The following is a 26,313-nucleotide window of genomic DNA, read 5'->3' as shown; positions in this document are numbered from 1 at the left end:
ATGAATTCTCCCCCTGGGAGTAATATGTGTTTACCCAAAGATATCAATCTCTCATACCAATCTCTCTTCAAAAAGATAATGCATTTTTCCATATATCTCTCCCCAATGTTTTTCCATATATCTCTCCCCCTTTGACATCAAATGCCAAAGTCACAAAAAGGTCAAGTTCATACAAAATACCAATTAATTCAATATACCAACTACTCCCCCTGAGAAGTAGCTTTCTCATCAAATACTGGAATAAAAGATTTGTCCATTTAATTCTGCCAGTTGATGACAATCATCAACTATCTAAGTCTCTACCAGTGGAGGTAAGACTCCGAGCTGATCTCTGAGATACTCAAAAGTTTCCTTAGGCAAAGGTTTTGTAAAAATATCTACAAGCTATTCTTTAGTATTCACATAAACCAGTTTTATTTCCTTTTCTTCAACTTTTTCCCTTAGAAAATTTAGTTTGATAGAAACATGTTTTGTTTTAGAATATAATACTGGATTCTTAGATATATCAATTGCTGCAGTGTTATCACAATATATAGTAATAGGTTCCTTGCATTTTACCTTTATGTCTTTCAACATTTGCTTAAGCCAAAGTACCTGTGTACAGTTTGTTGCTGCTGCAACATATTCTGATTTTGCTGTTGATAAAGATGTACAACTCTGTTTCTTACTTAACCAAGAAACTAATCTCTTTCCAAGAAAGAATGCTCCTCCAGTGGTGCTCTTTCTATCATCCACATCTCCTGCCCAATTTGCATCTATGTATGCATATAGATCAAAATTTTCATCTTTAGGATACCATAATCCAAGATTTGTTGTGTCTTGTAAGTACCAGAAAATCCTTTTTACTGCTGATTCATGATTTTCCTTGGGATTACTCTGAAATCTAGAAACTATACATACTGCATTCATAATATCAGGTCTGGTTTGTGTCAAATACAGTAAACCTCCTATCATAGATTTGTATCTAGTTGGATTAACAGGTGTAGATTCATCCCTTTGAGATAATTTGTCATTTGTAGTCATAGGTGTGCTTACCAGTTTAGAGTTCTCCATCCCAAATTTCTTGAGTAGTTCTTTCAAGTACTTAGATTGACTCAAAAATATGCCTTTATCAGTCTGTAAAATCTGTAATCCTAAAAAGAATTTTATTTCTCCAATCATAGACATTTCAAATTCATGCTGCATTTTAAGAGAAAATTCTTTGCATAATCCATCTTCTCCTCCAAAGATTATATCATCAACAAATACTTCCATAATCAAAATGTCATCATTAGTTACTTTGTAATATAAATTGCTATCTACATTTCCTTTAGTAAAACCAATTTTTAAGAGATACTTATCCAATCTTGCATACCAGGCTCTTGGAGCTTGTTTTAGTCCATACAGATCTTTTCTTAATCTGCAAACCATATCATTGTTACCTGTCAAATAAAATCCATCAGGTTGTTCAATATAAACTTCTTCTTCAAGATCTCCATTCAAAAATGCACATTTAATATCCATTTGATAAACTTTGTAATCCTTGTGAGCTACAAAGGCTAAGAATAATCTAACTGCTTCAATTCTGGCTACCGGTGCAAAGGTTTCATTGTAATCAACTCCTTCTTTCTGAGAATATCCCTTACACACTAGTCTTGCTTTATTCCTGACAACCTTACCATCTTCATTGAGTTTGTTTCTAAATACCCATTTGGTTCCAATTACATTTTTATTTTCAGGCCGGGGAACTAATGTCCAAGTATTATTTTTCTCAATTTGTCCTAATTCTTCTTCCATAGCTTTAATCCAAAATTTATCTTCACATGCCTCATTGATAGATAATGGCTCAATTTGAGAAATAAGACATACCTCTTCATTTGCCAATCTTCCTCTTGTCATGACTCCTTTAAATTTGCTTCCAATTATCTGATCTTCAGAATGATTCAGTCTTACATACCAGGGTGTCTTAGTCTGTTGTTGTTCTTCAATTACTATGGTATCCTCTAATGATATCGAAGTAACTGGGCCATCATTCTGTACCGGTGGATTTACTGTTGGTTCATTTGTCATAATTTCTATTACCGGTTTAGGGTCTATATACCTTGAAGTTCCTCTGAATTGTTCATCAATCTTTACATTTGTACTCTCAACAATTTTCTATAATCTTTTATTAAAACATCTATAGGCTTTACTCTTACATGAATAACCAAGAAATATTCCTTCATCACTTCTAGGATCAAACTTGCCAATATACTCATCTCTTCTAATATAACATTTACTTCCAAAAATTCTGAAATACTTAAGAGTAGGAGTATTACCAAACCATAGTTCATGAGGGGTCTTACCGGTTTCACCTTTGATGTGAACTTTGTTGAATGTATAGACAGCAGTGCTTACTGCCTCTCTCCAGTACACATGTGGTAGATTTGCTTCTGATAACATACTTCTTGCTGCATCCAAAATAGTTCGGTTTTTCCTTTCAACAACTCCATTCTGTTGTGGTGTCTGAGGTGCTAATAACTATCTTTTGATTCCATTCACTTCACAGAATGTATTAAAATCTCTAGATGTGAATTCTCCTCCTTGATCTGATCTTAAACATTTAATTTTCTTACCAGTTTCATTTTCAACCATTGCTTTGAATAGTTTGAACTTCCCAAGTGCTTCTGATTTTCCCCTGAGAAAAGTAACCCAACACATTCTAGAATAATCATCAATAATTAGCATGAAATATCTATCACCTTGTAAGCTCTTAGTTCTAGCCGGACCACATAAATCAGTGTGAATTAAATCAAGAGCATTATTGGATTTTTCTGGAATACTTTTGAAACTAGCTCTAACCTGTTTTCCAAATTGACATTCCTTGCAAATTGTATTATGAGGTTTCACAATTGTAGGTAGATCTCTAACTGCCTTAGAAGTACTGATTTTTACCATGCAATCAAAATTTACATGACATAGTCTTTTATGCCATAGCTAACTTTCATCTATATGAGCAATTAAGTATGCCTTTTCACTGTTATTCAAATGAAAGATATTACCTCTAGTTTGATTACCGGTTGCAATTTCCAAACCAGTTCTATTCATGTTTTTGCATTTTCCATTTTTAAATTGTAACTGAAAACCTTTCTCAACTAATTGACCAACACTTAAAAGATTATGTTTTAATCCTTCAACATAGTAAATATTGTCAGTGTTATGTTTTCCATCAAGAGATATTGAACCCTTACCTTTGATTGAATAGGCTTTGTCATCTCCGAATCTTACTAAACCTCCATTGTATTCTTGCAAGTTCAAGAATTTGCCTTTGTCTCCAATCATGTGATGTGAGCATCCTAAGTCAATAATCCATTCATCCTTTGATTCAACTTTAGCTGCTAGGGCTTGTTCTACTGGTGGAGCAATAGGTACCGGCTGATCTTCTATTATAGAAACAAAGACCCATCCGTTGTCTGCTGGATCCTCATCAGAATCATCAGTCACACCTTCATCAACAATGTAACAGGATTTATCCTTGTTTTTCTTAAATTTGTATCTCTGATATTCAGGATTAGGTTTGTATGTCCTTCTAGCTTCTTCTCTTAGTCTAGCATGTCTATCAGGGCATCTTGAAGCCATATGACCAATTTTATTGCAATTGAAACATTTAAAGGGTGCTTTACCTTCATACTTACTTCCAATTGGACCTTTTGGCATTTTCCTTGCAAATAGTGCTTCAAGTTCTTCAAGCTCTTCATTCTCCTTCCTGGTTTCTTCAAGTTCTCTTGCATAAAAGGCTCTCCAGTCTGATTTGTCAAAAGATGGAGCAGATGATGTTGATGCTTTGAAGGCCAAATCAGTTTTTATAGCAACAGGACCAAATTCCTCTATTTCAAAAGCTGAAAGTTTTCCAATCAATGTATCCCTAGTTACTGATGTATTAGGCATTGTTCTCAGCTCATTAATAGCAGTATCCTTCATTTTATATGCCGGTGGCAAACCTCTTAAGATTTTTGAAACAATCTCATCTTCACTCAAGGTTCCTCCACAACATTTGATACCTAAAACAATTTCATTTACTCTTTCCATAAAAGCAAAAATTCTTTCATCTTCTTCCATTTTCAGATGTTCATACCTGACTCGGAAGCTTTCAAGTTTTGCAATTTTGACTATGGAATCCCCTTCATTCAGTGTTTCCAAATGATCCCAAATAGCTTTTGCAGTAGATCTATCTGATAATCCCATGATTTTTTGATCTGATAATGCGCTCAAAAGTGCTTCTCTTGCTTTGCAATCATTTTCTTCATCTTTACCTAGAGTAATAGGAGCAAGCTGACCAGCTATAGCAGCAGTATAACCATTCTTAGTAACTTCCTAGATGTCTTTACCAATGCAATTCAGATGTGTCTCCATTCTGATTTTCCATATTCCATAGTTGGTTCCATCAAGTTTAGGACTATCCTTCCTGAAATAATTAGTAGACATTGGATCTCCTCAAGTTGTTAAACTTCTGCAAAAAGAGGACTAGGCTCCGATACCAATTGTAGGTCCTGGGGACAACTGAGAGGGGGGGGTGAATCAATTGTCTAATAAATTCAAACCAAAATCTTATCAACCAACTTATTGCTTAATATCGGTAAGACAGTTAATTGTGCCAGTAAACAGTGTTAACAGGAAATGCTGTACCAGTAATAATTAATGCATGAAACATAAGCACAAAGTCAACCACAACACATGACACAAATATTTGTATGTGGAAACCCTGTAAGGGGAAAAGCCATGGTGGGAAACCTTACCCACAATCAGATGATACTACTATAGATAGTAAGTGTACAAGAGGGGTCTGCACATGCAAAAAGGCCAACAACCTAGAGCTCACTGCTCAAACACAAATGGGAGTCACACTGACTACAGTTGGATGGTTAAATCCAATGAGAATGTACTGCACAAAATAGCATCTTCATATGCTGGATTCAGTACCGGTGTAATGCTAATGTGTTTTTACAAAAACCTGGCTTCACCTTCAAATGATGTCTTCGTGTATACCTCTACTTAATCTTGCATATACCTTCTTATAATTCTTTTTCACATTCCACATCTGATCTTACAAATAAGATCTTACATTTATACCATACCCTAAGACCAATTTTAGTAGGTTGGCTCTACAAGATATTACAATAAAACATTTTACAAATAATCCAATATCCAATGCAATAACCGATTGAACATGTCAGCTTAATGCATTTACAACAATAATAAATCATCTCCATAGCGTGCCATGCTGATCTAGAAAAGATAAACCTGCCGATGTAACCCTAGATAACTTGGACCTATTTGCCGATAAAGGCAAATATGCAAATAAGAATATACCAATGATATTAATTCAAGGAAAAGTGTCCACATGATGTCTTCGACATTACCAAGTGTCTTCCATGTCATTGCATGTACCAGTGTACATTATATCCTCTCAGTTAACCATATACCGGTGATTGTTGAATAGTTTACTCATTGCTGGTGAATGTTGCTGGATCTCCAAAGTAGGTGTATTTAGAAGGTGTTGACATCAATGACAAAACCATACCAAAATACCAACAAAAAGTGTTCCCCCCCTTGTCATTTACCTAGGCGGTCCCTTTTAAATATTTAATTTTTGTTCGCATTTAATATGCCTTTTCTAATGTCCATTGGGCCTTTTAAGCATCATGCAACTTTTTGTTGATCTGACAGCTCACGTTGATTCGCGACCAAAAAGTGCTCGAATGTTAGCTTCCGCGAAGTAGCGAAAGACAAAAGTGGACCCGACATATAGGTTTGGACTGAAGCTAAACACCGATCAAGTTTCATCTGATCAGATGGACGACATGGTTTCATGAGATCAAGTTGAACGTGTTTTAACCTTCATGAAATGGCGAAAGGTTTTGGTGGGTCCCCGCGACAAGAGATCTTCTTTGGGTTAAAGAATGATCGGGTTGGAAAGAGATCAATGACTCACATTGATTTACGGCTGGGAGATGCACGAGTTATACCTTCAGCGAAGTAGAGAAAAGGTGGTGAGTCCCACTAAAGATGGTAGTGAACATGGTAAGTCCAGCTGGTAGTGATAGAGCAGTGATGAGGCGCTTAGTTGGTGGTCTGCAGTGGGCCCGAGTGGGATTGTTGTGGAAAGGAGTAAAAAATGAGCAAGTTGTTTTGATCTAACGGCTCACGTGAATTCACAAAGAGAAGATGCCAGCAGCTTAACCTTCATGAAGTGGCGAAAATGCTGGTGGGCCCAAAGGACAGGTAGGGCATGAAGTTAAAAGCAGATTAGGTCTGTTTTGATCTAATGGTTCTCGTAGTTTCGTGGCTGCAAGCCAAACAAGGAATAATATTTGTGAAGTCGCAAAAGATAGGTGGAGATCACACGGAGGCATGATGTGGCATAATAGCTGCTGCTTTTTGTGGAGTTTGATAATGATGTGTTAGGTGACATGTGGTATTAAAAGTGGTTGAGGGCCCGCCTAAGTGTAACTAACAGTTATGTGGGAATAATAAAGATAGCATGTGGTGGATCAAAGGTGGAACCCAGAGTAGTTTCCAGGACTAATGACCGACTGCCATGTGGCATTTTTCAACTAGAGAGCAAGTGGGGTAACTAATTCCTGAGTAAAGGGCCCACTTAAAAGGCATTTATCTCAGGATTGATCCAACACTTCTCGTTGTTTCGTGGCTCGAACATGCCCATAGCTTAACTTCATCGAAATGGCAAAAAACTGTTAGTCGTCAAAATGAGGCATGGTTAGTAAGTAAAATTAACCGTCCCGGTTGCAGTTAAAGGCCGGGTGATTTGAGTTTGATCTAACGCATGGCACAACCTCGTGAAGGAAAAGTGAACAAATTTTAAAGTCCACAAAGTGGCGAAAAGGAGGTAGGACCCGACACTAAAGTAAAGAGATTAAATAGAGATAAAGGCGATGTAAGTCCTCGTGATCCAATGGCCAATGTTGTTTTGTGACATAAAAGAGCACAGGTTTTATGTTCTGTGAAATAGCGAAAGAGAAAAACAGAGGAAAGACTTAGAGAAATTATGACTCGTTGGAGCTAGTTTTGAATTCAATTTGGTGAATTCAATTATGAAAAGAAAGCCGAAGCATGCGGAGTTAATTTCCAAAAAACTTAAACGCCAACTTGTCCTGTTGAGTCCGCATCAACTTGATTGCTAAATATTATTTCATCAAAGTTTGTTGTAGAGCGAATTGTTGTAGAGTGAATTGTTGCAGGGCGATTTCCTTCAGGAATAATAAGGTTTTTTGTGCTTTTCTTGATAACTCTTGGTTTGTTCTAAAAATTTGTTGTGTGAATTACTTCAATGGAGGTCTGTGTTAGCTTCTAGTGGTATAATTGTTTGACTAGAATGGCACCCAGAAGAGAGTTAACAGGGAAGGTGAATTACCAGGACCGAAATATCTGTGATGATTTTTTAGAAGAATTAACCATGTCCACCAATGCTGGGGCTAAGGCCAAAGAGTTTTTACCCAAGAAGCCTCATCTAAAAATTGGAGATGGCCTCTATGATAAGGGTAATTGGTTGAGGGACCTTGAATAAGGATTGTCAGGCTTAGGACTATTCAAAGTCAGTTTTGGGCAGAGGAATTCCCCAGCTCCTTTGAATGGCATATGAGAACAAGATGTAGGAAAGCTTGTGGTCCCAGGTGTTTTTATGGATGCAGATCTGTTAGCCTTGATTGCATAGAATTATGACCCTGTGGGAAGATGCATCAGGATCATAAAGGGATCAGTCTTGATTGAGATAAATGAAGATGAATTTAGGAGAGTGTTTAAACTCAGTGAGTCCTCCAATTTGTTAGAGCCTATTGACTTTGAGTCACTAGCCTAGGTGTACAACACTCAAAGGGATCATCTTAGAAGTGGCCCATTGAAAGAATTCTTTGTAAAGATAGGGGGGTTAACAGTTGTAGGCCCCAGCACAATGGAACCATTCTCTCTCAACTTATTTACTCTGAGAGCTAAGGGTATGTATTAGATGTTATGCCAGATCTTTGGGGAGGATGCTAAAAAGAATATGCCAACCCATTATATGTTAATGATTGCACAAATTCTAAACCCCTTTCTAGCTGTAACATTTGATCATGCCTCATACCTTGCTGATGCAATCCAATGAGGGCTAGTGGGAATCAAGAATGGTAAGGTGGATAGGCCATTTGGATGGTATTCCATGTTAATGCACATGTTCTTGTTCAAAGGTGCATATTACTTTGCAAAGGAAATGGATTTGATTAAGATAAAGGATAAAGAGGAGATGCCAGTGCAATTGTGGAGTACTATTCTATCTTGGGATAGAGAGGATGCAAGTTATCTAAAATTTGATAGATGATTTGCATCTAAAATTAGGATTCTTCTATGCAGAGAAAACCCTAGAATTCCTAAGGCTCTTTTGGAGTTTATCAGACCAAAGGAGTTTGCAGAGGATATCAAGATTGTTCACAATTGGGGTGACATATATTTGTACCCTGTGTCTATTGTTTTTAGAGTGTTTGGATTTAGAGGCACCCCCTATTTACTACCCTATCAGGTCCCATTAAAGATAGGGATTGCAGAAGTCTTGAGACAAATTGGGGGAGTACAAGAAGTAGAGCTAACCAATAGAGGTAAAGGGACTATTTTCCCAACTATTACCATGGCTCACCATTTTGTGATCACTAAGGGTGGATGGAAATTTTTTGAAGAATTATTCAAGCCATATAGGCTGTCTACTGCAGTGTCAAGATGTGCAGATCCCAAGGATTTTTTCAATGGCATGTTCAGAAAAGATCAGTGTGTAGAGGTAGGCCACATCAATTTCAGTTCCCAGAAGATTTGATTAGAAATGAGTTCAGCCCAGATGAGCAGGAATTGAGGAAGGAGAAGTGGGTTGCATAAAAGAAAGCCCTTGATTTTATCCATCAATTTGACACTAGCTACGATCCTCTTTCTAGCTTCAACCCATTTGAGGAGAAAATAATGTTCCTGATTCTTTATTTTGAAGACCTCATGTAGACTTTAAAAGAAAAGAGGGAGGCCATAATGCAAAATGATCCTGATAAGGCTAAGATGGTATTGGCTAAGCCTGCCTTTGCTAGAGATATCCCACCTGGTGACTATGTAATGCACAAAAGGTCAAAGTACACTGTGATGATGCTAGTGATAGGTGAGCCTTCCACCTCAAAAGGGAAGAGGAAAATTGAAGATGTAATTGAGATTCAGGATTCCCCTAAGAGGCAAAAAGTGGAAAAGGAAATTGAAACTGATGAGCCTCAATATTCTCCATCTTAGTCTCCTATCCACATTGGACATGAACAAGCTGTGGCTGAATAATTATTGTAGCTAGGGAGTATCAGTGAGATTGCCTATACCTACAAGGACACCCAAGAGGGGATGCCTAAAGAGCCACCTACTACTGAAATGAATTTGATTGATGGTGAGTTAAATGGCCAAGAAATGGACCTTACTGTTAAGCAAGCTAGTGAAGAATTCCTAGCTGATAGCAATTTTGTCACATTAGAAGCCTTTATGCAGTTTGTATGGAAGCAAAACATGGAGCAATTTAAAGTCAGATGTGAACAGAGGAAAAGTGAACAACCTCTCAAAAATACAACTCAGGTAGAAGAAGAAATAAAGCAAGAAATGATGGAAGAATTCAAAACAATCACCCCTAAGAAAGGAAGAGAGATGGTAACAAAGGATGGTGTGTTGATTCTCCCTGAATGGGATATAGCTGATGCCTTAGTGCTTGATGTAGTTAGGAAAGAAATAGAGCCTATGGAAGGAGTGACATTAAGCAAGGATAATGCTGCTCTTGTCATGTGGTCATTGAAGAAGGATGAAAATAGAAACAAAAGGGATACCTCAGATTCTAGCCTCTTAGGAGGCATGATAGTCAAAAGAGTCCAAGACACAGGGGTAGTGGAAGCTGCTAGCACAGTACTAGTGACAACAAAGTTTAATTTGTTAGTAGCAGAGAGAGAGGCACGAGAAAAGGATAATCTCCAATTGAAGTTGGAGACTGTTTTAAAAGCATACAATGATGCTAAAGAAGGAATAACCAGTAGAGACAACATAATTGCTAGACTCCAGAGTCAATTGGCAGGTCAACATCATCTAGGTGAGTCTTCTACACTCATGATAGCCTCCTCTCCAGCAAGGCCCCCTCCTACTAGTCCCATCATTGAATACCCCCCTTCATCTATGCCTTCTAGTTCCCAATTACCTGAAACTTTCCAACATGAGTTGGAAAAGTTGAAACAAGCTTAGAGCTTATATGCAAACAAATATGAGGAGAAGGTAAAAGCCACCATTTTGAAGTTTGCTGACTCAGTCAAAACCTCCAATGTATACACAAATATGAAGAGGATTCTTGAGATTTTGATTAAATTCAAAGAAGAAGAAGCCACTTTGGAACCAATCTTGAATAAGTGGGTACCTAGAGGTAAAGAGTTAGAGCTCATGTGTTCCTCCCATGCAGTTGCAGAAGAGAATGACAATCTTAGGTCCACATGTGAGTTTATAAAAGAGATGAATATTATTTTAGTGGAAGGAATAGGTATAAATTGAAAAGCCCAACTTTATAGAAAAGAATATTCAGATCATAAATTTGAAATATTTCCAGGAGGTTTCATTGGTCCTGTTCAGCTAAAGGAAGAGAAAACTTGGTTAAAGGAGGTGGACCACAATTTGTCTCTAAGGATCAATCAGATTACTATTACTAGTGACACATCCTTATTTGTCCAAACAATTGAGGAAATTGAAAAAGTTAAATCTCATTATGGTTTCATAGAAACAGAGATTGGGCATGTACGAGTCACTTGGAAGCGGCTAGAAGATATGAAACAAAAGGTTGCTAGTTTTACTTGGCCTAGTGATGATGTGTATCAGGAGTGGAAAGATAAGTATATGGGATAGAAAGAAGATGCTCAGGAGCAGTTACAAGAGGGTGCAATGGAACAACAAGCAGAAGAAGTCGTAGATGCTAAAAAGGTCCTATAACTGCTTCTTGGAAAAGGCTGTTGTTTGTAAAAAACTTTCTTTTGAAAGGTCTGGAGCTTGTATGCATCCATGATATTATAAATGGATACCATGGCCTTCTAAAAAATGTTCGCAGGAATTTTTAAGAAAACTCTGTAGAAATATATCTGGGATTTTCTAGTCTTATGGAGAATACTCTGAGTTTTGTAATATTTTCTCAAAATTAATATCAAATATACATACTATCAACTTTCGAGCCTAAATTTTTTGTTGTCTTCTGGTCTACTTGCAAATATTTACTGTTTTCAAATATGAGTAATCTAGGGTTATTCATTTGAGGATTGGATTTTAAGGCAGTCTTAATAGAGGTGTTTCTTAGCTTTTCTCTCCAGGAGGGAAATTAAATACACATGAAGCATTTCTATCAATGAATTCTTTGTGGGAGATTTTGAATTTGATGAATTTAGTTTAGTTTCATAAGGATAAACTCTTATGTATGTCAAGCATATGTAGGGTTTTATAGAAGCCGAGGTGATGGGATGTGTGGAGATATTTGATTGTGGGAGTATTATTTAAACTTTAGATATCTCTGTGGCCTGGATAAGGCATTGGTATCAATTGTGGTTATCTTTTACATATCTTGTAGGTCAATACTAAACATGATCATAAGCTTTCTTTCTTTGTTTCAGTGAGTTTTGAGGCGATAGGATTCATTGGTTTTTGGACTGGTTTACTATGGATCTGTCTTTTAAAAGTGTGAAGTCAATTCACATAAGGTATACCCACCTGAACTTTGGATAAGTTCGAAGTATAGAAGGTTGTAAAACCTTGTCATATGTTGCTTTGAAGTTTCTTTCTCTTTGATCTCTCTTCTGCAGACAAAGTTTATCATTTTATTATAAGGTTTTTAAGGGGAATCAGATTTTGAGGACAACAAAAGTGGCGACTCTGTTGGGGAGAGTCATACTATGAACCCAGATGCTGATTGCTGCTTCAATAAAAATCAGTGTTGTCTTGATATATTCATTTAAAAAAAGAGTTGCACGATATTCGATATGTGATGTTGGTCTGAGGATTTGCAATATTTTGTTCAAAGCTTGTTTTCATATTTCCCATAGATCTATGGGTGGTTACTTTGTTAGTTCAACCAGTCCTTAAAATAAGAGAATTCTTAAAAGGAAACAAGCATAATGCAAGGAGGAAAGAACACTAGGTCCTTCATGAAGAAACATCCTCATTAGATGTTGCAGGAGGGACTACCTAAACAGTCACGGAGAGGTAAAAAAAGATCAGTACAACATGAGCCATCAAATGTTGCATGGGTGCAGAAAAGTAACAATACTGCTAAGGTATCTAATAGACCTATATATGCAAAGTCTAATTCTTCTTCCTGAGAATCTGAACATGATGTTTTAGGATTTCATTCTAGATTATTTGGAAATGTAGATGATGTTCAAGTTTTAAATCAAGAGTTATCTCATGTTAGCTTTTTTGGAAAAGATAGAAGTAGTTCCAATGTAGTCAGACACTCCATGCCTAGAACAGTTGATGGAAACATCAGCTTGATTGATATAGACCAAGTTAACGTATCTGACTCTGAGGAGATCTTCCCCAATGAAGATGAAGTGTCCCAAGAAATAGAAGACCTAAATAGAAAGGTCCATCACTTAATCTCCTTAAGAGCCCAAAAGGAAGCAAATAGGGAGAGAGAAGTCAAAGCAAAACTGATGGAAAGAGATAGGCTTCTCAGGTAGATTGCTGGTCTTGAATTGTTAGCCCAAGAAAAGGAAAAAAGTGATGATGGAGGTCCTGTGATTAGTGAAATTCTAGTCCCCAAAGCCAAACCAGTGTATAAGTCAGTAATCCAACCAAGTAAGGAGGTTTTTAGTGACCCACGACCTATTAGAAATGAGGTTGATAAAGGAAAACAAAAGTGCATGGAAGGTTGGTCAGGATCAAAGACTACGATGGAGATCTCCCATAGAATATCAACACATGAGAGGGAGATGGAAAGAATGAGGAAGGAGAAAGAAGATCTACAAGTGGAGTTAGAAAAGGCTGAGTTAGAGGCAACTAACTAGGAAGTTAAAAGAATAATTGGTTATTTGAAAGCTCCCCCTATCATTTTCCCATCAGAGGATCTCAATAAGCATGTTCCTCAACAAGTTTCTCTCCCCCCTGTTAAAATTCATCCCACTTTGCCTATCAATATAGAAATAGTCAGTCAAGCCCCTGTAATTAACCAGAATAATAAAATCTCTCAGACTCAAATCCCTACTATGAGAATGAACATGGGTAATAAAAATGTTGCTAACCATTTCCAAAGAGACCCATCAATTTAGAGCAGTACAAGCAGTTATTCTTTGATGGAATCCCAAGATATCCCAACCATGTTCCTATTGAGTTAAGATATAGGCTCCCTAAATGTGCTGGAAATAATGCAATTAGTGCAGAGGAGAATTTAAAATCCTTTAGTGACTTGATAAATGATTATGAGATAGCTGATGAAGATGTCATAATGAAGTTATTTGTTCAGTCCCTAATAGATGATGCAAGAGATTGGTTTAGAGGTCTCCCTATTAATAGCATTGGGTCTTGGGAAGATTTCAAGAATTGTTTTCAAGAGCAATACGGTGACAAAACAAATGTGAGTTTGATGTTAAATGAATTCAATAATATTAGAAAATTTGATAATGAGATGGTCACCGATTTCAATGCTAGATTTCAGAAAGCCATGCATAGGTTGTATCAAGTGATGAGATTAGATGATAACATGTGCCTAAACACTTATTATAATGCATTTGATTCCAAAATGGCTTACATTTTAAGGGATAAGAATCCACATGGCCTAAGAGATGCATTCAAAATTGCTATCAATGTGGAGAGGAATAGGAAAGCATCCGGAAAATTAGGGAGAAGAACTGATGGTAGGCTATGGCAGGAAACAAAACAGCAACCAAACAAAGTTGTTAAGGAGGAAGATAAGATAGAAAAGTTAGTCACTGCTATGAAGGATCTAACTGCCAAGGTAAGTAAAAATGATAAGCCTCACTATAATTGGCAAGATAGACCTCCCAGATTGCATGATATGCCTTATAATACCAACTAGAAGGATGGTAAACCTCATAATGAGAAGCCTAAGAATGCTCAGAGCCAAGACACCCCTGATCCCTTAAAAGGAAAAAATGTTCACATTGTAGAGAACACTCCCTGGTGTATTGCTTGTGACGGGCCACATTCTCCTCATCAGTGTGTAGTAGCTCAAGCCTTTGAAGAGTCCCCAAGGCAAGAGGCTAAGCCTGATATCAATATGTTTGAAACCATTGTAGAAAGTGATGAGGAATCTATACAAAGTGAATTTAGTGATGTGCTGGATAGTAAAAGGACTTTTCAAGGACAACTAACACTTGATTGGCATCCTACTCTAAATGTGGTAACCATTGAAGATGAAGAAGTTCATCTTAGAAGGTCTAGTGATGAAGAAGTAAAAAATCTCACCAAGGCTGCTATAGCTAAGGCAAAGCACAATTATAACCTAAGGAGCACCAAAAGGGATAGTGACCAGGGTGAACTTGGTTCTATGTTTATAAAAGAGGTTCTCTAGAAAAAGGCAACAAGTAGTGCTACTACCCCTCTTATGGGTCAAGAAAAGAAAGATCAAATTAAAGATGTACCCAAGAGTACAGATGATAACAATACAAATGATACACTAGGAGCTGCCACAACAAAGAAGGTGAGTCAGCCTAAGGCAGAAAGAGTTAAAGCTAATGCTGAGTTGAGTAGCAATTCCACATTTGACATGGCTCAGGCTCTTACACAAATGAAAGTTACTGTCCCACTAATGGAGTTACTAAAAATAAAGGAACATAGAGAAGCTGTCTTGTCTTTAGTTTCTAATATATCTGACAGTAACACCGTACTACCCACCGGTGCAGCTAAAAATGGAAAGGATTAGGAGTTCCAAACCCCAGAGGTTTATGTTGGAACAACTACTACTCAAGAGCCTTCACAGGTAGATCCTTTTTATGTCACTTTGTTAGAAAACAACTGGTTGATAAAAAATTGTATGATAGATTCAGGTGCAGTTGCTAATGTAATGCCTTATGGTGTCATGAAAGAATTAGGATTATCAGTGACTACAGTATATGGAAAATGATATGCTATGGATAATAGGGAAGTGCCTGTGATAGGTACGATGAGAGATGTTGAAGTAAAGATAACAACATTCCCTGAAGTGACCTATAAGATGGATGTCATTGTCACTGACACTAAGCCTCATTATGGCATGTTATTATCTAGGCAATGGGCAGCAGCAGTAGGCAGAAATGTCCAATTGGATCTATCTTATGATACCATCCCAATCAATGGGAATCAAGTCAATCTATACAGAGAACCACGTGCTCATAGAGTGATTGAAAATGTAGATCCTAGCATGCTCAATTGTATGACTGATGTGGATCTTGACAACTTTAGAGTGCAACCCATTTTACCCCAATTAAAGAATACTGACTCCATTGTGATTGAATTAGAATCACAATAGCATGGTCTATGGCAAATGTGTTTTGATGGAGCTTGCTCCGAAGAAGGGTCTAGAGCAGGAGTTCTTTTTGTATCCCCATTAGGTATAACTTTTAAGTATTCTTTCTTATTAGCCTTTCAGTGCACAAATAACACTGCAGAATATGAAGCTCTGTTATTGGGGCTTGAAGTTGCAAAGAGGCATGGGATACAACTGTTGAAAGTTCTAGGAGATTCAGAACTGTTTGTCTCTCAGGTAAGATCCAAATATGCATCAAAAAATGATAGATTAAAAAGGTATAAGCATGCAGTTTGGGATATCATTGAGCATTTTAGTGCTTTTTCTATTAATTGGATAGAGAGATCCAAGAATATCATGGCAGACTTGTTAGCCAATGTTGCATTGAAAAATGATGATGCAACACTAATCGACATATCCACTGTGTAAATAAAATCTAGGCCTACCATCCCTAATAATGTGTATGATTGGCAAGTTTTTGCCGATGATGAAGATATTCTTAGGTTCATACAATGCATTGATGATTACAATGGACAAAAGATTGACTGCAATGCATTAGTAGAGGTGGTTGACAACAAAGAGACAGTATTTGGCAATGATTTGGTTCAGTTAGAAACAAATGAGATACCAAAAGGGTTGGTAGAGCTTGAAGGCATGTTCAACTATAATGATAGTCACCTGCACCAGCAATCTAATACCAAATTAGAAGAATTGGAGGAAGTAAACTTGGGGACAAAATTATCCCCTAAGTTGGTATACATTGGAAAAAACTTGCCTCCTCATGTCAGAACTAATCTTATTAATTTATTGAAGAGATATAAGCATTTGTTTGGTTGGTCCTATGAAGACCTAAAGGTGTATAGACAAGACCTTTTTCAGCATGAAGTTCCTTTACTTCGAGATGCTAAGCCTTTCAGACAAAAGAAAAGACCTATTAATCCCCTGCTAGAAACCAAGATGCAGTAAGAGTTGACTAAGCTAAGAGAAGGGGGGATTATCAAACCTATAAGACATTCTTCATGGGTCTCAAATTTGGTCCCGGTTAGAAAGAAAAATGGGGACATAAGATTGTGTGTCAATTTTAGAAATCTAAATGTTGCTTCCTTGAAGGATAATTATTCTTCTCCCAATATAGAAGCCATGCTGCAGAGAGTAACTGGTTGTGATTTTTTGTCAATGATGGACGGTTTCTCAGGGTACAACCAGGTGCTAGTGAAGGAATCTGAGCAATTCAAGACCGCTTTCACCACCCCATGGGGAACATATGTTTATGTAAGGATGCCATTTGGATTAAAAAATACTGGAGCTACATTTCAGAGAGCAATGGATATAACCTTTAAAGAATTTATCAACATCATCATGGTTGTATACCAAGATGATTTAACATGTTTCTCTAAAAGGGTCGATGACCACTGTGGACATTTGGAAAAGGTGTTCAATAAGGCTTTGGAATTTGGTGTGTCATTAAACCCCAAGAAATGTCATTTTGCTATTACTAAAGGGAAGTTGCTGGGGCATATTGTCTCCAAGGAAGGGGTAAGGATAGACCCTGAAAGAATTGAAGCAATAAACAATGTGCTTGAACCAAAAAGTGTTAAAGGTATTCAATCTTTTTTAGGCAAAGTTAATTTTGTTAGAAGATTCATTGCAAACTTTGCAGAGGTGGTAAAACCCATTGTTAGACTACTCAAGAAGGATACAAAATTTTGTTGGGATCAAGAAGCTTCAAAAGCTTTTGCTGAGATTAAAAGAGCTATTCAGGAAGAACCTGTGTTGAAATCCCCAGATTATAGTAAGCCTTTTTCTTTGTTCTCTTTTGCTTCATATCATACAATAGCTATAGTGTTGTTGCAAAAGGACAATGAGGGACACAAACATCCCATAGCTTTCTATAGCAAGTCTTTATAAGCAGCAAAATTAAAATATGAGATTATGGAAAAATATGCATATGCTTTGGTTAAAGTTGTCAAAGCTTTCAGGCCATATCTTATAAATGCACAAGTAGTTGCTTATGTTCCACATGCTACAGTAAAGGACATTTTATCCCAATCTGAAGTCACAGACAAAAGGTGTAGATGGATTAACAGAATCTAAGAATTTGACTTGGAAATAAAGATCACCAAATTGGTGAGAGGCTTAGGCCTAGCCAAGCTTATGGCTGAATTCAATCTTCTTGGAGTTGAAATAAACAATGTTGAGGTTGAAAACATTGTAGTCACCAGTATTGAACAACAACCCTGGTATTCAGAAGTAGTACATTTCTTGAGAGATACTACATTTTTAGAAGGGATGACCCACAATTAGAAAAGGACATTAAAGATTAAGTCACAAAAATATGTTCTCATTCAGGGTGACCTTTTTGGAGAAATAGGGATGGAGCATTGTTAATTTGTTTGGATGAATTCCAGGCCAAGGAAGTGTTGATTCAAATGCATGATGGAGTATGTAGAGGTCATTACTCTGCTAAGACAACTACTTCAGGGCTGGGTATTATTGGCCTACCTTATTTAAAGATGCTCATGAACATGTTAGGAAATGTGACCCATGCCAAAGGTTTTCATCTGAGCTAAAATATGAAAGAGCTTTACCTTTAAATCCGGTCACAGTGGAAGCCCCTTTTGTCCAATGGGGCATTGATTTTATTGGAGAATTTGTTGAAAGATCAGGAAGAGGCCACAGGTGGATTATAGTAGCAACTGAATATTTTACTAAATGGATTGAAGCCATACCCACTAGGAGAGCTACAAGTAAAGTTGTCATTGATTTCCTTATGGATAATGTTATAACTAGATTTGGAGTCCCTACAAAGTTAGTAATGGATAATGCCATGAGTTTTAGATATGAAGAGTTTGTTACATTTTGCACTAGCCATGGAATAATTATGTCCTACTCTTCACCCTATCATCCTCAAGGGAATGGACAAGCTGAATCTGGTAATAAAAGCCTCTTGAACATTATTAAGAAAATCTTAGAAGAGAACAAGAGGTCATGGGATCAAAAGTTGAAGTTAGCTTTGTGGGCTAACAGAATTACTGTCAAGAAGGCGATTGGAATGTCACCCTTTGAACTGGTTTATGGTACACAAGCTAGAGTGCCAATAAACAATCTTCTTCTAGTGTATAAGTTCATACAAGCTAAAGACATGGAGTTGTCTGAGCCTATGGAGGACCGAATGATTCAGATGGTGGAAGTGGAAGAAATCAGAACTTTAGCCCATAAGAGAAATTTGAAGATCCAATTGTAGTCTAAGTATCTGTTTGACAAAAGGACATCATTGAGGAAGTTTCAAATCGGTGATGTTGTTCTTTAGTGGAATGCAAAAGGACAGGACAAGGGAAAGCACAAGAAGTTTGAGTAATTATGGATTGGCTCCTCTATGGTTTGTGATGTGAATGGAAAAGACTCATATTTTCTGAAGAATATAAATGATGAAGTACAAGAATTTCCAGTGCATGGACAATTCCTGAAGCATTACTTTTCTTGAGGTCCATGCACGGTAGGTCCTTGTTTGTATATATTTAGGTTTTCTTTAGTTGTTGTTTTTGGTCTTGTTTTTGGTTTGTTTCTCCAGAGTTTCTGAGTTTCTTGTGTTGATCTTGTAATCAACCATCCCCAATCAGAGCCGCTGTTATCACTATTTTGAAAATGGATATTTTCAGTTTATAAATGGCTAGGGTTTTGAAAATTTTTTGTCTACTATCGCCCATGTTCTTTCAAATTGTTTTAAAATCCTAAGGGGTTCAGGGTTTAGCTTTTGAGTCACTTCAATACCTGAGAAAAACCCTTTTGGTTTCTAATTTGGTGTTACTTTATTCACTTAAGTGATGGGTCCCTTTATCATAAAAGTGTTCCCCCGCTTGTCATTTACCTAGGTGGTCCCTTTTAAATATTTAATTTTTGTTCACGTTTAATTGCCTTTTCTAATGTTCGTTGGGCCTTTTAAGCATCATACAACTTTTTGTTGTTCTAACAGCTCGCGTTGATTTGCGACCAAAAAGTGCTCAAATGTTAGCTTCTGTGAAGTAGCGAAAGGCAAAAGTGGACCCGACATATAGGTTTGGACTGAAGCTAAACACCAATCAAGTTTCATCTGATCGGACGGACGACGTGGTTTTGTGAGATCAAGTTGAACGTGTTTTAACCTTCATGAAATGGCGAAAGGTTTTGGTGGGTCCCCACGACAAGCGATCTTCTTTGGGTTAAAGAATGATCGGGTTGGACAGAGATCAATGGCTCACATTGATTCACGACCGGGAGATGCACGAGTTCTACCTTCAGCGAAGTAGCGAAAAGGTGGTGGGTCCTGCTAAAGATGGCAGTGAACATGGTAAGTCCAGCTGGTAGTGACAGAGCAGTGACGCGACACTTAGTTGGTGGTCTACAATGGGCCCGAGTGTGATTGTCATTGAAAGGAGTAAAAAATGAGCAAGTTGTTTTGATCTAATGGCTCGCGTGAATTCGCGAAGAGAAGATGCCAACAACTTAACCTTCGCAAAGTGGCGAAAAGGCTGGTGGGCCTAAAGGACAGGCAGGGCATGAAGCTAAAAGAAGATCAGGTCTGTTTTGATCTAACGGTTCTCATAGTTTCATGGTTGCAAGCCAAACAAGGAATAATGTTCGCAAAGTCACGAAAGACAGGTGGAGATCACATGGAGGTGTGACGTGGCATAACAGCTACCACTTTTTGTGGAGCTCGATAGTGATGTGTCGGGTGACATGTGGTATTAAAAGTGGTTGAGTGCCTGCCTAGGTGTAACCGACAGTTATGTGGGAATAATAAAGATAGCATGTGGCGGATCCAAGGTGGAACCCAGAGTAGTTTCCAGGGCTAATGACCGACTACCATGTGGCATTTTTCAACTGGAGAACAAGTGGGGTAACTAATTCCTGGGTAATGGGCCCACTTAAAAGGAATTCATCTAGAGATTGATCTAACGCTTCTCATTGTTTCATGGCACGAAGATGCCTGCAGCTTAACTTCAGCGAAATAGCGAAAAACCGTTAGCTGTCAAAATGAGGTGCAGTTAGTAAGTAAAATTGACCATCCCAATTGCAGTTAAAGGTCAGGTGATTTGAGTTTGATCTAATGCCAAGCGCCGTCTCGCGAAGGAAAAGTGAATGACTTTTAAAGTCCACGAAGTGGCGAAAAGGAGGTAGGGCCCGACACTAAAGTAAAGAGATTAAACAGAGATAAAGGCAATGTAAGTCCTCATGATCCCATGGCCAGCATTGTTTCATGATAGAAAAGAGCACAGGTTTTATGTTCTGTGAAATAGCGAAAGAGCGAAACAGAGGAAAGACTTAGAGAAATTATGACCCGTTGGAGTCAGTTTTGAATTCAATTTGGCGAATTCAATTCTGAAAAGAAAGCCGAAGCATGCAGAGTTAATTTCCAAAAAACTTAAATGCCAACTTGTCCTATTGAGTCCGCATCAACTTGATTAATAAATATTGTTTCATTGAAGTTTGTTGTAGCACAAATTATTGCAGGGCGATTTCCTTCAGGAATAATCAGGTTTTTTGTGCTTTTCTTGATAACTCTTGGTTTGTTCTAAAAAATTGCTGTGTGAATTACTTCATTGGAGGTCTGTGTTAGCTTCTAGTGGTATAATTGTTTGACTAGAATGGTACCTAGAAGAGAGTTAACAGGGAAGGTGAATTACCAAGACCGAAATATCTGTGATGATTTTTTAGAGCAATTAACCATGTCCACCAACGCTGGGGCTAAGGCCAAAGAGTTAGTACCCAAGAAGCCTCGTCTAAAAATTGGAGATGGCCTCTATGATAAGGGTAATTGGTTGAGGGACCTTGAAATAGGATTGTCAGGCTTAGTACTATTCAAAGTTGGTTTTGGGCAGAGGAATTCCCCAGCTCCTTTCAATGGCATATGGGAACAAGATGTAGGAAAGCTTGTGGTCCCGGGTGTTTTTATGGATGTAGATCTCTTATCCCTAATTGCACAGAATTATGACCCTGTGGCATGATGCATCAGGAACATAAAGGGATCAGTCTTGATTGAGATAAATGAAGATGAATTCAGGAGAGTGTTTAAACTCAATGAGTCCTCCAATTTGTTAGAGCCTATTGACTTTGAGTCACTAGCCCAGGTGTACAATGCTCAAAGGGATCATCTTAGAAGTGGCCCATTGAAAGAATTCTTTGTAAAGATAGGGGGGTTAATAGTTGTAGGCCCTAGCACAATGGAACTATTCTCTCTCAACTTATTTACTCTTAAAGCTAAGGGTATGTATTGGATGTTATGCCAGATATTTGGGGAGGATGCTAAAAAGAATATGCCAACCCATTATATGTTAATGATTGCACAAATTCTAAACCCCTCCCTAGCTGCAATATTTGATTATGCCTCATACCTTGCTGATGCAATTAATAAAGGGCTAGTGGGAATCAAGAATGGTAAGGTGGATAGGCCATTTGGATGGTATTCCATGTTAATGCACATGTTCTTGTTCAAAGGTGCAGATTACTTTGCAAAGGAAATGGACCTGATTAAGCTAAATGATAAAGAGGAGATGCCAGTGAAATTGTGGAGTACTATTCTATCTTGGTATAGAGAGGATGCAATTTATCTAAAATTTGATAGATGATTTGCATCTAAAATTAGGATTCTTCTATGAAGAGAAAACCCTAGAATTCTTAAGGCTCTTCTAGAGTTTATCAGACCAAAGGAGCTTGCAGAGGATATCAAGATTGTTCACAATTGGGGAGACATATATTTGTACCCTGTGTCTACTATTTTTAGAGTGTTTGGATTTAGATGCACCCCCTATTTACTACCTTATCAGGTCCCATTGAAGATAGGGATTGCAAAAGTCCTGAGACAAATTGGGGGAGTACAAGAAGTAGAGCTAACCAGTAGAGGTAAAGGGACTATTTTCCCAACTATTACCATGGCTCACCATTTTGTGATCATTAAGGGTGGATGGAAATTTTTTGAAGAATTATTCAATCCATATAGGTTGTCTACTACAATGTCAAGATGTGCAGAGCCTGAGGATTTTTTAAATGGCATGTTCAGAAAAAGAGTAGTGTGCAAAGGTAGGCCACATGAATTTCAGTTCCCAGAAGATTTGATTAGAAATGAGTTCAGCCCAGATGAGCAGGAATTGAGGAAGGAGAAGTGGGTTGCATATAAGAAAGCCCTTGATTTTATACATAAATTTGACACTAGCTACGATCCTCTCTCTAGCTTCAACCCATTTGAGGGAAAAATAAAGTTACTAATTCTTTATTTTGAAGACCTCATGCAAACTTTAAAAGAAAAGAGGGAGGCCATAATGCAAAATGATCCTGATAAGGCTAAGATGGTATTGGCTAAGCCTGCCTTTGCTAGAGATATCCCACCTGGTGACTATGTAATGCACAAAAGGTCAAAGTACATGGTGGTGATGCCAGTGACAGGTCAGCCTTCTACCTCAAAAGGGAAGAGGAAAATTAAAGATGTCATTGACATTCAGGATTACCCTAAGAGGCAAAAAGTGGGAAAGGAAATTGAAACTGATGAGCCTCAATATTCTTCATCTCAGTCTCCTATCCACATTGGAGATGAACAAGCTATGGCTAAACAATTATTGCAGCTAGGGAGTCTCGGTGAGATTGCCTATACCTACGAGGAGACCCAAGAGGGGATGCCCGAAGAGCCACCTACTTTTGAAATGAATTTGATTGATGATGAGTTAAAGGGCCAAGAAATGGACCTTATTGTTAAGCAAGCTAATGAAGAATTCCTAGCTGATAGCAATTTTGTCACATCAGAAGCCTTTATGCAATTTGTATGGAAACAAAACATGGAACAATTCAGAGTCAGATGTGAACAGAGGAAAAGTGAACAGCCTCTCAAAAATACAACTCAGGTAGAAGAAGAAATAAAGCAAGAAATGATGGAAGAATTCAAAATAATCACCCCTGAGAAAGGAAGAGAGATGGTAACAAAGGCTGGTGTGTTGATTCTCCCTGAATGGGATATAGCTGATGCCTTAGTGATTGATGTAGTAAGGAAAGAAACAAAGCCTATGGAAGGAGTGACATTCAGCAAGGATAATGTTGCTCTTGTCATGTGGTCATTGAAGAAGGATGAAAATAGAAAGAAAAGGGATACCTCAGATTCTAGCCTCTTAGGAGGCATGATAGTCAAAAGAGTCCAAGACACAAGGGTAGTGGAAGCTGCTAGCATAGTACTAGAGACAACAAAGTTTAATGTGGCAGTAGCAGAGAGAGAGGCACAAGAAAAGGATAATCTCCAATTGAAGTTGGAGACTATTTTAAAAGCTTACAATGATGCTAAAGAAGGAATAGCCAACATAGACAACATAATTGCTAGACTCCAGAGTCAATTGGTAAGTCAACATCATCTAGGTGAGTCTTCTACACTCATGATAGCATCCTCTCTAGCAAGGGCTCCTCCTACTAGTCCCATCATTGAATACCCCCCTTCACATATGCCTTCTAGTTGCCAATTAACTAAAAATGTCCAACATGAGTTGGAAAAGTTGAAATAAGCTCAGAGCTTGTATGCAAACAAATATGAGGAGAAGGTAAAAGCCACCATTTTGAAGTTTGCCGACTTAGTCAAAACCTCCAATGTATACACAAATATGAAGAGGATTCTTGAGATTTTGATTAAATTCAAAGAAGAAGAAGCCACTTTGGAACCAATCCTGAATAAGTGGGTACCTAGAGGTAAAGAGTTAGAGCTCATGTGTTCCTCCCATGCAGATGCAAAAGAGAATGACAATCTTAGGTCCACATTTGAGTTTAAAAAAGAGATGAATATTCTTTCAGTGGAAGGAATAGGTATAAAAAGAAAAGCCCAGCTTTATAGAAAAGAATATTCAGATCATAAATTTGAAATATTTCTAGGAGGTTTCATTGGTTCTGTTCAACTAAAGAAAGAGAAGACTTGGTTAAAGGAGGTGGACCACAATTTGTCCCTAAGGATCAATCAGATTATTAGTACTGATGACACATCCTTATTTGTCCAAACAATTGAGGAAATTGAAAAAGTTAAATCTCATTATGGTTTCATAGAAACAGAGATTGGGCATGTACGAGTCACTTGGAAGCAACTAGAAGATATGAAACAAAAGGTTGCTATTTTTACTTGGCCTAGTGATGATGTGTATCAAGAGTGGAAAGATAAGTATATGGGATAGAAAGAAGATGCTCGGGAGTAGTTACAAGAGGGTGCAAAGGAACAACAAGCAGAAGAAGCTGTAGATGCTGAAAAGGACCTATAACCGCTTCTTGGAAAAGGCTGTTGTTTGTAACAAAATTTCTTTTGAAAGGTCTGATGCTTGTATGCATCCATGATATTATAAATGGATACCATGGCCTTCTAAAAAATGATTGCAAGAATTTGTAAGAAAACTCTGCAGAAATATATCTGGGATTTTCTAGTCTTATGTAGAATACTCTGAGTTTTGTAATATTTTCTCATAATTAATATCAAATATATAGACTATCAACTTTTGAGCCTAAATTTTTTGTTGTCTTCTGGTCTACGTGCAAATATTTACTATTTTCAAACATGAGTAATCTAGGGTTATTCATTTGAGGATAGGATTGTAAGGCAGTCTTAATAGAGGCATTTCTTAGCTTTTCTCTCCAGGAGAGAAATTAAATACGCATGAAGCATTTCTATTAGTGAATTATTTGTGGGAGATTTTGAATTTGATGAATGCAGTTTAGTTTCATAAGGATAAACTCTTATGTATGTCAGGCATATGTGGGGTTTTATAGAAGTCGAGGTGATGGGAATTGTGGAGATATTTGATTGTGGGAGTATTGTTTAAACTTTAGATGACTCTGTGGCCTGGATAAGGCACTGGTATCAATTGTGGTTATCTTTTACATATCTTGTAGGTCAATACTGAACATGATCATAAGCTTTCTTTCTTTGTTTTAGTGAGTTTTGAGGTGATAGGATTCATTGGTTTTCAGACTAGTTTACTGTGGATCTATCTTTTAAAAGTGTGAAGTCAATTCACATAAGGTATACCCACATAAACTTTGGATAAGTTTGAAGTGTAGAAGGTTGTAAAACCTTGTCATATGTTGCTCTGAAGTTTCTTTCTCTTTGATCTCTCTTCTGCAGACAAAGTTTAGCATTTTATTATAAGGGTTTTAAGGGGAATCAGATTTTGAGGACAACACCATCAAGACCTTTCTTGTATAAGGTATCATTCCAAATCACATATTTTGCTGCTTTTATTCTCAAATTCCACTTTTCCATTATAGACATATATTTTGGAAATTCACCATAAGTAAGATAGCATGCAACATTGGATAAGCAAGGATCTTGTAGACTTACCAAAAAAACAGTGGGTAGTGCTTCCTCATCTACTGACTTATTTTCTACAATTAATTTACACAAACCCTGTCCTTTGACCAACTTAGTGGGCTTACTGTTTAGATCATACTCTTGTAATTTAGCAATCCATTCTCCCCTTTTATTTCCTCGCACTTCTTATTGAGTTAAAATAATTTTATAGAAGGATCAAGGATGTATACAACAAAATAGGAATGTAGAATATCAAAATTTCAACTGTTTCTTGTCTTTCACCACAAAAAAGTTTTTTTTATGTTGGAGAATAGTTTAATTCATTTTCATTCAAGGGGATTCTCATGAAAGAAATAAAAGCCTTTATACCCTGATCATTATTCTGTAAAAGGATTGTAGACATAGTGCGATCATATGTGTAATAATAAATAATAAAGTCCATTTAAAAATAAGGATGCACTAGGATTGGCGCTTGTGAAATTGCTCATTTAATCTCTTCGAAGGCTTTCTTTCCAACTCC

The sequence above is a fragment of the Cryptomeria japonica genome, chromosome 9 (assembly GCF_030272615.1).
Source record: "Cryptomeria japonica chromosome 9, Sugi_1.0, whole genome shotgun sequence".
Taxonomy (NCBI): Eukaryota; Viridiplantae; Streptophyta; class Pinopsida; order Cupressales; family Cupressaceae; genus Cryptomeria; species Cryptomeria japonica.
The sequence above is the reverse complement of the archived record's forward strand: the minus strand, read 5'-3'. Positions refer to the sequence as shown.